The 13,733-nt window shown below is 41.2% G+C and overlaps 1 pseudogene; it reads right to left on the bottom strand.

Moving 5' to 3' along the window:
- Positions 1 to 2,718: 2,718 nt before the first annotated feature.
- LOC111239044 overlaps positions 2,719 to 13,733 on the bottom strand; it is a 33,556-nt pseudogene continuing 22,541 nt past the window's right edge.

Raw genomic sequence — 13,733 nt, 5'->3', positions numbered from 1 at the left:
AATGTTGAGTATACCACATGCTTAAAGACACAAATTGTAATTTTGAGTTTATAGTAAAAGAAAAACAAACGAGAAAATCGAGTCGTCCTGTCGTTCTTTCACAATCATTGGGTATTACATTTCCATCATTACAAAATCAGTCTATGATAGTGATTTGTTCAAAACAATGTTGTTGAAGTTTGCTGAACAATACAATATCTTAACGATGCCCAGAATTTATCAAATGATATGACAGACAGCTGACATGATGATGTCTTTTGTTAATATCGCAGCTTGTGTTGAACAGAAAATCAAATGCAATATTGCCAAATAACAGTGGTGCCATGTTGTGTCAAGTGTAGGTACATAATGAGATTAGTTTAGCGAAATGTCCAGGCTACACGGTACCTTTGGTGTGGGCTGAAGTATCCAGTCTTCTCTCCTTCATCCTCTTCTGACAACCAGACATCGTTTAAATCAAATGTTATTTCTGGAAATATTTTAATCTTTTCAAAGTTCGTTACAATCTAAGCTAGATAACGGCCGTTAATGTAACGCCGATTAACGGTTAATGGAACACCTGTGAGGCGGAGTGATACATGTAGTTAAAAGTCCCGGCGCCGTTATACTCTTATCATGGAATTCCTCTCGTCCAGTCAAATTACTTGGTCGGAACTAACTGTTGTATAACGGCTAATGAAACGCCCGTGGAGCGGAGTGATACATGTAGTTAAAAGTCCCCGCGCCGTTATACTCTTATAATGGGATGCCTCTCGTCCAGTCAAATTACTTGGTCGGAACTAACTTGTATAAAAACTATTACAAGTTTATAAATGCTAAATAAAAATAGTGGTAAAGGAAAATGTAACTCGTGTTCTGCGAAATCCTGAAAACTGACATTACCTGTGTGATTTAATGAAAGAACATTCAAAGACATTTTGGTGCTTATTTTTATTTTGAAAGGACAAAAAATATATATAATAAGTAGGATATAGAAAGCAGAGAGGAATGTCATGATAGGAAACAGAAAGTGACAAAAAAAAACCTTATAAAGTACATTTACATTTGTATGCTTTAAAAATTCTTTAAAATATGAAGTTTCAATAAATACTTCAATACATTTAGGCATGCGGATATATTTTCCATGATTTACATTTTCTTACAGTATAATTCATAAAATGACTTTGTCATCTTCATTATTGCACTTACGTTGTGATGGGTTCGTCCTCAAACCGGTCACATGCATAAGGTCATAAAGGTCACAGGTCAAACTAGTGTCATGTTCAGGGAGGAGAGAAAATCTACGAGTCACAATTTGAATTCTACAAATGTTAAACAAACAGAGGTTAAAAAAACACATGAAAGCCAAATAGAAAAGGACTGCGAGAAGTGTGAGGGAGTTACTGAGCAAAGTCAAATATCTGTTGCCAAGGTTACAGTTACACCTGATCTAAAAAAATGTTTAATATCAGTAAACATCTGTGTTTTACAGACAAATCACAGGAATGTGTCGCACTGCGTGAGAAAATGTTCAGTGTCATGGCAATTTTAACTAGGCAGCAGTTTATTTGTTTGATAGCTGTAACTCTGTGTTTTCAGCAAGTTTAACATTAAGAGAAATAAACTTTTTTACCTTTATTTGGAGCTGGATGAGAAGATCAATACAACTAGCAGCCTGTTAGCTTAGCATAGCATTAAGACTGGAAACAGAGGGAAACAACTCGCCTGGTAACGAAATCCACCTACCAGCATCTGTAAAGATCAGTAATTAACATGTTTTATCTAACCTGTACAAAACCAACAAGTTGTGGTTTTACCTGAGTGTGGAAAGTAAAATTCTAATGTTTTAATCAGCATCAACAATGTATAGAAGCTAATTTGCATCAGTAAAAGAACAAAAGTACTCATGATAATCATGGTAAATCAAAATTATGAGATAAAAAGTCAAACATTTCCCACAGTAAGTAAATTTTTTTGACTTTTTAATAATAAATTTGCTGTAAACTGAAAATTATGAGTTAAAAAGTCAAATATTTGACATTGTAAGTAAAAAATAACTTTTGTAATTAACTTATTTTTATCTCTTAATTTGATTTACCATGAATATTTTTTAATCATAAATTTTTTTTTCTGACAGAAATGGACTTCCACAGTGATGTGTAAAAGATCAAATAAATAGGAGAGAGTCAGATCCGTCCACTACAGTTCTATCACATCTATCAAAATTTGTGACTCTTTCTGTTCCAGGGTAAATTTGGTAAACAGCTATGACAATTTGCGACCCTATCTAAATGTAAATACACTTTAGGGACACTATTTACAGTAACACCAATTAAAATAAAGCAAGTTAATTAAGTATAATAAATTAATTTGCATTGTCAATAGAGCTGAAATCCTTTATTATTTGGAGACTGACTGAGACTTCCTGTTTCCAGTCTTAATGCTGAGCTTCTCATCGACAAAGAGAATAAATGTTTAAATTTCTCCAAATGTTGAACTGTTCCTTTAAATGAAGCTGTGATATTCGGTGCATGACTTATTAAATACAGGAGAATGTGAGTTTAGTTTTTCAGTTACAGATGGGTTTGACACTGTTCATACATCATAAGGTATAAAATCACACGTACACGACAAACTCAAAACAACAACTCCATTAAGGAAAACAAAAACAAGGCAGTGGAAACATAAAGAGAGAGAGAGAGAGAAGAGAGAGAGAGACTCGGGTAAATAAAAAAAAAAAAAAAACAACAAACAAAATAAACAAACATCACATATGACCCAAATGTTGTCAGGCGTGTAGAGCAGGAGCTGCGTCTGTCACCAGCAGAGGGCAGTAAAGTTTTCAGCTGAACAAACAGGCATCAATGTGCTGCATCTAAAAACGTCCCTTTATCATGAGTCCACACTGCTGCACATCTGTTTATATGTGTGTTTAAAGCCTTTTAAAAAGAGTGAGGAAGCTGCTGTTAAACACTAAATAGGGGTATTTGTAAATCGTAAACATTTCCCCACTTCCTCTTTATTTGTTAAAGATCTTGTGACAGATTTTTTCAATTAATTGATTTTGTTTATAAAATAGAGAAAATTGCCCGTCAATTTCCTAAAGCCCAAGTTAATATGTCAGACCAACCAAAAAACTGTATTATATTATAATACATAATATTTAGTTTCAATATTATAAAACAGAAAAAAAAGCAGCAAATCGTTGCTTTTGAGAAGCTGCGACCAGAAAAAAATCTGAGTCTTTGCTTGAAAAAACAACTTAATAAATCGATTATTAAAATAATTGCAGATCACTTTTCCGTCCATCAATTTAAGTAATCGTTAGAGCTCTAATCATAATATCTGGGAAAAAAAAATAAAAATTTCATGACCACCGTTTGTCATGTGTTACCGGGTCTAATTGGGTCTAATTTAATAGTGGAGCTCAGTATTGATCAGAGGTCATATTACTGTTTATCCATTTGCCCATTTTTTTCAATTCAGAAAGTGACAGTAAAAACAGCCCATCAGAGAAATCTAGATTCAAGTAATCACTTATATTTCAATAGGCTCTGAAATATAAATGTTTTATATATTTACTCAAAATACTGACCTGGTGTTAACGGCATCTTTAGAAGATGAAAAGCAGAAGATGCACAAGTCAACGGGTAAGGTTTTATATGAAGAACTACAGCTGTTTTCATGCTAATGTTCCCACTGTTGTTTTATATCTTTATCTCTGGAAATACAGCGTCTGTCTTCAGGCTGCTCCTCGCGAAGTTAAAGTAAAGCTCCCAGCTTCTTATAAACTCGCAGAATGAGCAAATATTTAAGTTTACTTTGTGTTTCTGATCCAGCTGGGCCGAGCCTCAGTGTGATCCTGTGTGGGCTGGAGGTAAGAGGTTTATTTGGATCACATCCTAACATGAACTTTCTCATCTACACTCTGCAGTTCTATCAGCTACAGCACGTTAAACTGTGAGTTCAGATCTGGCTCGGAGAAGGAGGAGCGATTTTTGATGTTAACTGTGGCCCCTTCAGTTTCTCCATGTGGAGGCCTCACAGTCTGAAAACCTCTCAACTAGATGATATGATTTTTTTTTTTTTTTTTTTTTTTTAAATATCTTTCCTCTTGTTACATCATATTTTCCTTTACATACATCTGTTTCTATTCGTATCTATTCATTGTTTGTAAAGTGAAAATGCTAAAACATGAATGGCTGATTCTCCAAATGTACAAGTCAATGCTGGTTTTGGTTTTCCTTCCACCAGAGGATGAAAATGAGCCAAAATCCAAACTGTGCAACTATCAATCCTGTGGCAGCTCCACCTCTAGTAAGTAGAAAATTAAAGGAATAGTTCAACATTTTGGGAAATATGCTTATATTTTTTCATTTCTATATGCAAAATATGAAGCCACATTCAGTAACTGCATTTCCCAAAGTATCAAATTATTCCTTTAAGTAAGCAGGAAGTGTCCTGTATCCATCTTTATGAAATGAAATATAGAGAGTGTACAGATCGTGTTCAGTAGAGACAGTCTGAATTCTTCCTGTGTCACTGAGAGTGAGAGAAACGTAAAAACTAAACACTCACTTCCTGAAACAAACCCATCACAGCGAGCTACAGTACAGAACGGCTCCGATGTGAGAGGTTAGAGGTTGTATCCTCAACAAGAATGCCACATTAAAAAAAAATAAAATTAAAAACAAAGACTAGTGGTCCGTCTTTACAAACAACATGCAGAAGTATGAAAAAAATCCGAGCCATTGTCTGATATAAAAAAAAAAAACAAACAAACAATGAATTGCACCGAGGTGTCTCCAGGAGATCTGACCCCGGCTTGTCCGCAGAAGTTTTTAAAAAATTCTTCTCGACTAGTTTTCCCAGTCAGTGCACGGCAGGCCTTCGTCCTCAGACTCGGACTCTGGTGAAGCCTCTTTGATTCTCCTCAGAGCCTCGTGGATGCTGCGGGTCAGAGCGTCGGCGGAGTGCGGGAAGCTTTTGGCGTGACGCTGCTGCTCCGGCCGGGTCCGGACCTTCCTCAGCCGGACGCCCTGCCTGATCTGAGCCAGGATGTTGTTGCTGTCGTCGTCCGGGTCGGGGGCCAGGACTCGCAGCTCGGCCTTCCTCAGGTGGAAACTGCCCCGTTTCAGAGAGGCCAGCACTTCGTCCATGGGGGAGCTCGCTGCAGACACACACACACCGACACCACGGTTAACCTTAAACTGCATTAGACCGTTTAGTACAGGACTGAAATCTTAAGGAATATTAGTTTAAATCAAACGCTTTTAATTTGATATGATAAAATGAGGACGGTGAGTTTCCTCCTCACCTCTCCTCCACTGTGAGGAGTCCAGCGAGGACGTCTTCCTCAGCTTCTTCCTCGCCGTCAGCAGCTGACTGCTGTCGAAGAACCGAGGGGAAAACGGAGCCAGGGGCAGCGAGGAGGATTCAGACTCGCATGTGCGTTGCAGCGCCGGGCTTCCTGTGGGGTTCTTCTCCCCGTCCTCACCCTGCTGCTGGTCCTCTGAGGCAGGGGGCAGTGGAGGGGGTGGGGGAGGTGGGGGAGGAGGAGGAGGAGGAGGAGGGGGTGGAGGAGGTGGAGGACCCAGTGACAGAACAGACGGGGAAGCTGAGAGGGGAGGCAGCGAGAGGAAGGGAGGCGAGGAGTCGAGATTCTGGAGGTCAATGGTTGGTAGAGAGACGCTGTCACAGCTGCAGGCGTCGGGTGGGGGAGGGGCAGAGAGCTGTGGGAGGTCGGAGATACAGTCGGTCTGAACGCTGGCCGCCTGGGTGATGGGCTGCTGTCCCGCCCTCCTCCGACTGTGAGTCTGACTGAGACGCAGCCGGCTGGACTTCAGGGTCACCTGACCTGGGTAACGCTGTGGGGGGAGGGGGGGGGCAAAGTGAATGTGGATTCAGAGAGAAGTGGTCGTCATCAGAAGAGACCGGTTGAACTCTGGTCTGTGGGCGTCTGAGTTCTCACCTGTTTGAGGCTGCGAAGTCTGTCCAGAGTCCTCTGCCTCTCCTGACTCACTCTGGCGCTTCGTTTGGCTTCATCATCGTCTTCAGCTTCTCCCTTAACACGAAACAGAGAAGATGTGATGTAATTATTTTTAGGTTCTGCAGTTACTAACTGTTCGGTTTCGGTACAAGCTAACTCTCAGTGCGGTTTGATTTAGCTGCTGTGAAAACAGTCAATCCAGCTCCAGTGTGGACGAAACCCAGAACACTTGGTCTTGGTCTGCTTCCAAACAACAGCAAACAAAATGATCGATTGGCAAATTAGATTATAAAGAAATCAAGAGTAAATCCAACATACAACACAACATCCTCCCAACAAGCAAGAACTAATCAAACTTGAAGCAGATGATTCCTCAGGTCACTGGTGCAAGAAAATACAACATGAAATTCATCCTCAACACCAAGATCATTAAAATAAACAAACAAAGCTTCTTTTCAGGAACATCTGTCACATCTGTCTTCCAGATGTTCAGTACCAGGTCTCAACTGAGTGAACAAGAACCTCCACCGTCTTTGATTTGGATCTGATTTCTCAGCTTTACCATTATTCATCAGAAAACTTTCATCTTTTTTTATTATTACACTGAAAATGAAACGCAAGTCAGAAAGAGACAACACTGCAGTGACCTCTCTCTCTGTCCCAGTTAAACATCCTTGTGGTAAACATTTCCTCTGGCAGCTGAACAAAGCGTTTCTATAACAACAACCAGACATGGCTCCCATCACACGTCACCTTGTGTCCACCTCAAGAAAGCAACTCGTGGCTCGACTCTGGGGCGAGTATCCTTAAAAACCCAGTCCTCCTGCTGCTTGACAAAGCTTTTAAACCCTCTTTATTGTATTTAACAGTGTAGTAAATATGGAAAAGCTCATATATGGTCCATACAGTTTGTCAGATGCAGCTACAGACTCTGAAATCTTTGGGTCTCACCTGTTGCAGTGTCTGAAGAGAACTGCCGTCACCTTGGCGCTGCTGAATCTTCTGGTTGTGATTGACGATACAGATTTCCTATGAAAGAAAACAAACAAACAAGAAAAAACATAAGTCTGCTGCACTTTCCCAGAGCTGTCTTCAAAGAGCCGCCAAAACCCGACCTCGTCGTTGATGGTCAGCGTTTACCTTCTTGTTTTTGAGGTAGACTTTTTTGGCGGTGATGCGGCCGCGGCGGGCCTCGAGCTGCCGTGTCCTCTGCTGCAGGACGCCCAGCTCTTCGTCTCTGAGGGGGGATGGCGGCGTCGCAGGGTCTTCTACTCCCTTCATGGCGTCAGGGCTCTCAAAGGCGTCGTAGTACACCACCTCGTCCTGTCGCTCTGAGACAACATCAGGACAGATGCATCAAAACGCCGCCTCGTACAGGAGATACGACCCGTTCATTTACCTGTTAATGAGTGACGCTGGTGCTGGGGAGGTTTTATTTAGCTGCTGCTGTTTGAGTTTAAATTAAATGTTTTCTTACTGTCTTTTTATCTGAAGGAGCGTAAAGTAGTAAAATCAATAAATCAAGCAGCTCTTTAGAAACTACAGCTGTTTGAGACTCGTTTCGTAAAAAATAAAGATTCACAGTAGAGCTGCAATAATTATTTGATCAACAGAAGATTTATTGGCAACTATTTTGAAAGTTGAGAAGCTGAAATCAGATATTTTTTTATTTTTCAAGCAAAAATATTAAAATATCTGATTTCAGCTTCTCAGATTTAAAGATGTCCTGCTCCTCTTTGCCACTTGACAGTTAAGTGAATCTTTGGGTTTTAAACTGTGAATCAAAAAAGCAGAATAAAGACAAGGAGAAACAGAAAATGGCAATCTCACTTTTTAAAAAAAAGTTATTTTATAGACAAAAAAAAGTAGATTTAATAAAGAAAATCTCTGACTGTAGCTGTCACTATGAATGGAAAAATGTAACCCAAAAAATAAATCAGCAGAGGACTTGATAATGAAAATAATCATTAGTTTCAGCCCTAATTCAGAGATCTCATTTAATGTCAATGCTACTGGATTTTGAACAGCACATATTGTCCAATGTTAATTTTTAACATTAACACAAAACAAACATTTTTTTTATATCAGGACAGGAGTCGAGAATTAGCACTAGCTAATTAGAATTAGCATTTGCAACAGTTATGAACTCTTTGTGCAACACATTAGTTTCATGCCTTGTTTTGAAACTGTGTTAAATTGCATTTTCTCTGTCAAATAAATAAATAACCTGAAAAATTCACTTATCTTTGGTTTTTAAAGAGTTTATGTGAACTGAGTGGAACGTGTTCTCTGATGAAAAACTTGTTGATGGAAACCTTTACAACATATCTTTGGTAGCTACAGTCACAGAAACAAAGCAGCTGCTCACCTGTCATCTGTCTGCGCAGACTCTGCAGCTGAGCAGTGAGCAGCAGCTCCTCACAGCGCAGCACCTCGGCCTGGATGTCGTACAGCTGCAGCTGTAACTCGTAGTACAGCGCCTCCAGCTGGTCCAGACGCAGCATGGCGTCCTCCCCACCCTGCAGACTCTGCATCTAAATCCACAGCCACACGATCACATTATTACTCTTCCACAGGGTAAAGGGTGTGTGCGCGCTGCAGCCTGGGTGATTTTCCACCGTGGTTTGCAGCGATACCTGACTGTGCATCTGTTTTTAACACGTGTCCCAGTGGAAACTGAACCTGAGGCAGTTTTCCTCTCTCCTGAGCTGCAGCACTTCAGTTTAAAGCAGGTATACTGCAGTTTGTGATTTTCACATGTAAAACAAACATTTGACCCCAACAGTCATTCCCAATGAGTCATTTCCACTGCTGTGCACCAGGATGTTATTGACTCCATTACAGGATGTCTGAGCCATGAGGTCACTTTTCTAACAGCCATTATCTCGCTTTTCCCCTTAACTCACTCAACTCGTCTCTCAGTGGCTTCTGACAAACTCACTGAGCATCACTGGCTCTTTAAAATCACACCAGACGCTGACACACACACACACACACGTCTTCGTCTACATCAGTGAGAGGCATCAGTGTGTCGTGTGTTACCTCCTCCTTCAGGCCGTGTTTCCTCTGTTCCAGGCAGATTTCTTTGGCCCTCATCAGCTGCAGAGTTTCTCTGGAGACGGCGTACTGCAGCCGCTCCATGCGCTCCACGGCTGCGGCCCACGCCGACTTACCAAACTTCCTCTGGTCGGCGCGCATACGCTCGTACAGAGCTGCAACACATACACAGATTGTCAGAAATGGACTAGAGCGATCGATCAGTCGATTAGTGGATGAACCCAAAATTAATTGGCTACTATTCTGATACCAGTTCCTCATCTTGAGTCTTTTTTAAAAAGGAAAAATGCCCAAATTCTCAGGTGTCACTTCAATCGTGAGGATTTCTCTGTTTTACATCATTATAAACTGAATATCTCTGACGTCAGCTTGGACTGAAACTGTGATGAACATTTTTCACTATATTTTCCTTTTTTTTTTTTTTCTTGTATTAAGGCCCATCACTGTGATAAGCCAATGAAAGGAACTTGCTGTCACTGGCCGGAAAAAATCGTATATACTTGTTTGCTGGAGAATTAAAATGGATAGATAATGGATAAATACATTCTTTGATTATCATTAAAAAAGAAAGCGCATGTGATTTCGGTGCTGTATTGTTCCGAGGTCAAATGTATTTTTGAGATTTTCAAGTGGAGCCACGAGCTGGGAAAGGTTGGGAACCGCTGTTCTAGACTGATCGATTAATCGATTGAACAGCAGAGTGTGCAAAGTGCAGCTCAGTGAAACCTTCAGTGAAGCCTGAACAGCCGTCGGCTGACATGTTTCTCTGCATAGCTGAGATGGTTTGGGGATTAAAATACTTTTGGAGAGAGAGGGACTCTCGCTCCAGTATGTGAGAGGTCAGAGATGAATGTTGGTTTAAAATGATGTCTGCACGGTTTGTTAACTGCACCTTGTTATGGAGTAAACAACTCAATACAAAGGGTCAAAGGTCGCAGCAGAGACGAAGCCCCACGCTGCTTCATAAAGACAGGAAATGCCTCCAGTCTGTGTTTACCTTTCTGAGCCCGGGTCGTGGTTTCAAAGAACTTGACGGTCAGGTCCTGTATGGAGAGAACGGCGGCGTGAGCCTTCTTCTGCCATTCCTCATCCTCCTTCCTCAGGCCGTCCACGCGACGAGGACCCAGGCGCTCTGTCTCCAGGGAGATCTGACGGGGTTACAGCAGGTCGTTAAGGCAGGTCAGCTGATCAGGATTTGCATCAGCACAGGTAACGAAGTTCAGTCAGTGTGGAGCAGGGGTTTCCAAATATTATACTACATATACACTATGCTGCATGTGATGTGTCACATGACAACAGTTTATATAAATTCATTTTGTCACTCCTGTTATTCTGTGTAAATAATCACTGACAGGTTCAGGGGATTCAGACGGTGAGTATGACGTTGCCATGGATTCAGTGAGTTCATCACTGTGGGCCTGGAATTGTTTACATCTAACCTGCACCATTAAAAGTTTGCTGAAATAACAGAGACGCTCCTGTTTGCAGTGTGTCCATGGACGTACGGACAAGTATCACTGGACGACCTTGACACTGAAGAAACCTTAAAAACGGTGATTCACAGACAAGTTCTGCAGCTTTAAGGAGAATCTTTTCTTCTCTGATTTCTAAGTAGATTTATGGACGATTGTAGATCATCCTCCGTGTCAGTGAATCTAAAAATACAGCTATATTTCTACCTGCCGGGAAAATTACACAGTGAAAAGTGAAAATGTGGCCTTTCTTCAAATGTTAATGTTAGTTTTTATTTCATGTGGCATGTACCAAAGTTTGGGTATCCTACTAAATCAGTACTTGGTAACCTCCCCACCCTCTTTGGCAACCGTTATACATGAGAGTGGAAATATTCTGCTGTGCGGTGGTGTGTCACAGGAAACACTGCACAGAGGGAAGAACGGATAACACTAAATGTTCTGGAGGCAGACGTCCTGCAGTGAAGGTGAAAACAGGCTTGTTTCTGCAGCAGAACAGATCTGGTAAAATGAAGGTTAAATAAAATAAACTGACACACAACCGTAGGCGTTTGCAAGCTGTGGTATTTGCCAGGGGTGGGGGGGTTACTTAGCACTGAATTAAGCCCCTTTTCCACTGGTCGAAAAACCCACTAACATCAGGCTTTTGTTAGCAACGGAAAAGAGAACAATCAGCATTGGTAGGTGCCCTAATTTGTGCATATTCTGCAATCACTTTCTTTTTTCCACGAAACAGTAAATTAACATTTGAAGAAAAGCTATTTTTAAAGTCAGTTTGCTGCAGGTGAGGTATTTATTTCTTTTCACTTCAAAAATAAATAAATGTCATTTTCACAAATTTATGCAAACAGGTTTTATGTGCATCGCGCCTGTGTTTTCACATTTGACCGAGCTCGAACTCTGAGAAGAAGCTCTGTTATTCTGTAAACAGGTACTAACAGTTTCAGCACCTTCACTGCCTCCATGAGCTTTGTTTTTAGATCTAACATGCACCTGTCTCTCTCACCTCAGAGTCTGAAACCCCCTGGTGAGGCTCAGTGATGCAGCGCTCTGTAATACCAGCCGGTTACAGCAGATGGTGGTAACAGTGAGCAGTGGCCACAGGCATGTCTGTGCATGTTTGTGTTTACAGTGACACTAACCCAGTGTCCTACTGGGCTGGTTTAAAAGATGAAGAAAAAAAAAAAGTAACTGATAACAAAACGAAAAAGAAACAGAGGAAGGAGTTTTCATCCCGCGGCAGAACGTCACATGTCAACCAGAGTTTGTGTCTCAGCTCAGCTGCTCGTGTCAGGCCATGTGAAGAGAGTGAGAAACAGAGAAAAAGCTGTGCCACGTGGAGTCCTGTCCTGGGAGTCGACTGAGAAATACAACCCCCAGGAACAAAATGTACACAGACCAAACTCCCTGTGAGGGCCCTCGTGCACATACGCTCATATATTAATATCTCAATGTAAAACAGATGTGTGTAGGTGCTCGAAAGTAAACAGGAGCATAGTAATCACCAACAAACCTCAAAGGCCCTGATTTATGTTAGCCAGCATACTCAGCGCTTTGTACTGTGAGTGAGTGAGTGAGTGTGTGTGTGTGTGTGTGTGTGTGTGTGTGTGTGTGTGTGTGTGTGTGTGTGTGTGTGTGTGTGTGTCTGCACGTGAGGCACAAGAACAGGGAGTGGTTTTTGGGGTGAAACCGGGAGCGAGTGGGGGAGGAGAGATTACATCAGAGACCAGACAGAAAAAAAAAAAACTAACTTCAGGAATGAGAGAAGCAGGAAGAGAAAGAAGATATTAAAAGTAAAAATTTAACTCGGTCCTTTTCAGCCATGATCTCACAGTTCAGGTATCCTTCAGCAGAGAGAATACAGTACAGGATCTACACAAGTTAAGAGCGGCACCTACATGTGAACACATCTGACAACAGTCCTGTCGTTAACACCCACACTGAGACAAATGGAAGAGAGATTTAACCTCAGCAGATCAATCAGACCTGGCGACATGTCACACTGTCTGTGACACTGGTGGCTTTTAAAAACATCTGCTGCAGAACTTTTCCTTTTGCATGCTGTTGTCGAAGTTTACCTTGTCCCCGCTGACCTCTGTGACAAATCAAACTACAGCACAAACATCTCTGTGTCAAACTGGCCCCTGACTGTCACTGTGTCAGACTGGTTTTATGCAAAGCAGAATGCAGCTACACACACGACTGGTAAAATGCATCATCTGTTTTCCAGTAAATGTTCACATACACTCCAACATGTCACATACTGTCAGGAAGTACAGGGGAATATAATATTAATCAAATCCAATTTTTAGACCACCGTTAATCCACCGTTTATTAAATAAAAGCTTCTAAACTTGTTCTTAAAAACATAAATATCACATATCAAGTCAAAAGTGAATTAAAGTAGGTAAAGTATCCAAAAGAAAAAAGTAAAAGAAAAACTACGTGTCTTGGGGAATATACATTTCACAGAGCACTCGCAACACTGTAAAACTCACGACAGTTTAAAACAGAGACGATCAAATTCGATGCAGCTGAACTTTTTTTCTTACACACATTCTTCTTCCTTGTTAAAGCTTGGTGCCTACATTACCCACAATGCAACTTCACTGTGTTATACGTCATACATGTCAAATACGTTTGGGTTTTATACAGAGGACAGCTGCAGTGGTCTGGTTTTTACTCTTCTGTTGTTGTTGGGAGCAACTGCTTTTTTGTTTTTTGCTATTTTTTTGCAGACTGAAATAAATTTCTATTTCACCAAAATGCAGAAAGAAGCCAAACTAATCAAAGTGAGTTGCTTTAACATAAACCTCTAAAGAACTCCATAAGAACTGTGGAGGACGTTTGCCCAGGTGAGACTAAATATCATGTTCAAACACCAGGGCGAATAATAAAGGCAGGACGACATGACGGAGTATCACAGAGAGAGAGTCATCTCCACCTGTATCAACTCCATCATCTCTGATATGTCACCTGCTGAAAGCACTTTCCCTCTTAACTGTTGCCTCCTGGTGTCACCTGGTCACCTGACCTAATCTCTGCCTCTTGAATGACACAGCACAAGTCCATTCATGCATCACCACTAATCACACAGTGAGACAGACTGAGGAGAGATGAGCTCACTGCTGTTCGTCTACATGCTGATTCTGAGCCGCGTATCATCCACAGTCATTGTGTATTTGATCTGCATGGTGCGTTAAAGGTTCTGTGAATGTTAGGATGTCTGTGAAACT

Source organism: Seriola dumerili, unplaced genomic scaffold (genome assembly GCF_002260705.1).
Source record: "Seriola dumerili isolate Sdu_G_001 unplaced genomic scaffold, Sdu_1.0 BDQW01001845.1, whole genome shotgun sequence".
Classification (NCBI taxonomy): Eukaryota; Metazoa; Chordata; class Actinopteri; order Carangiformes; family Carangidae; genus Seriola; species Seriola dumerili.
This window is presented reverse-complemented; position numbering and strand designations above follow the sequence as displayed.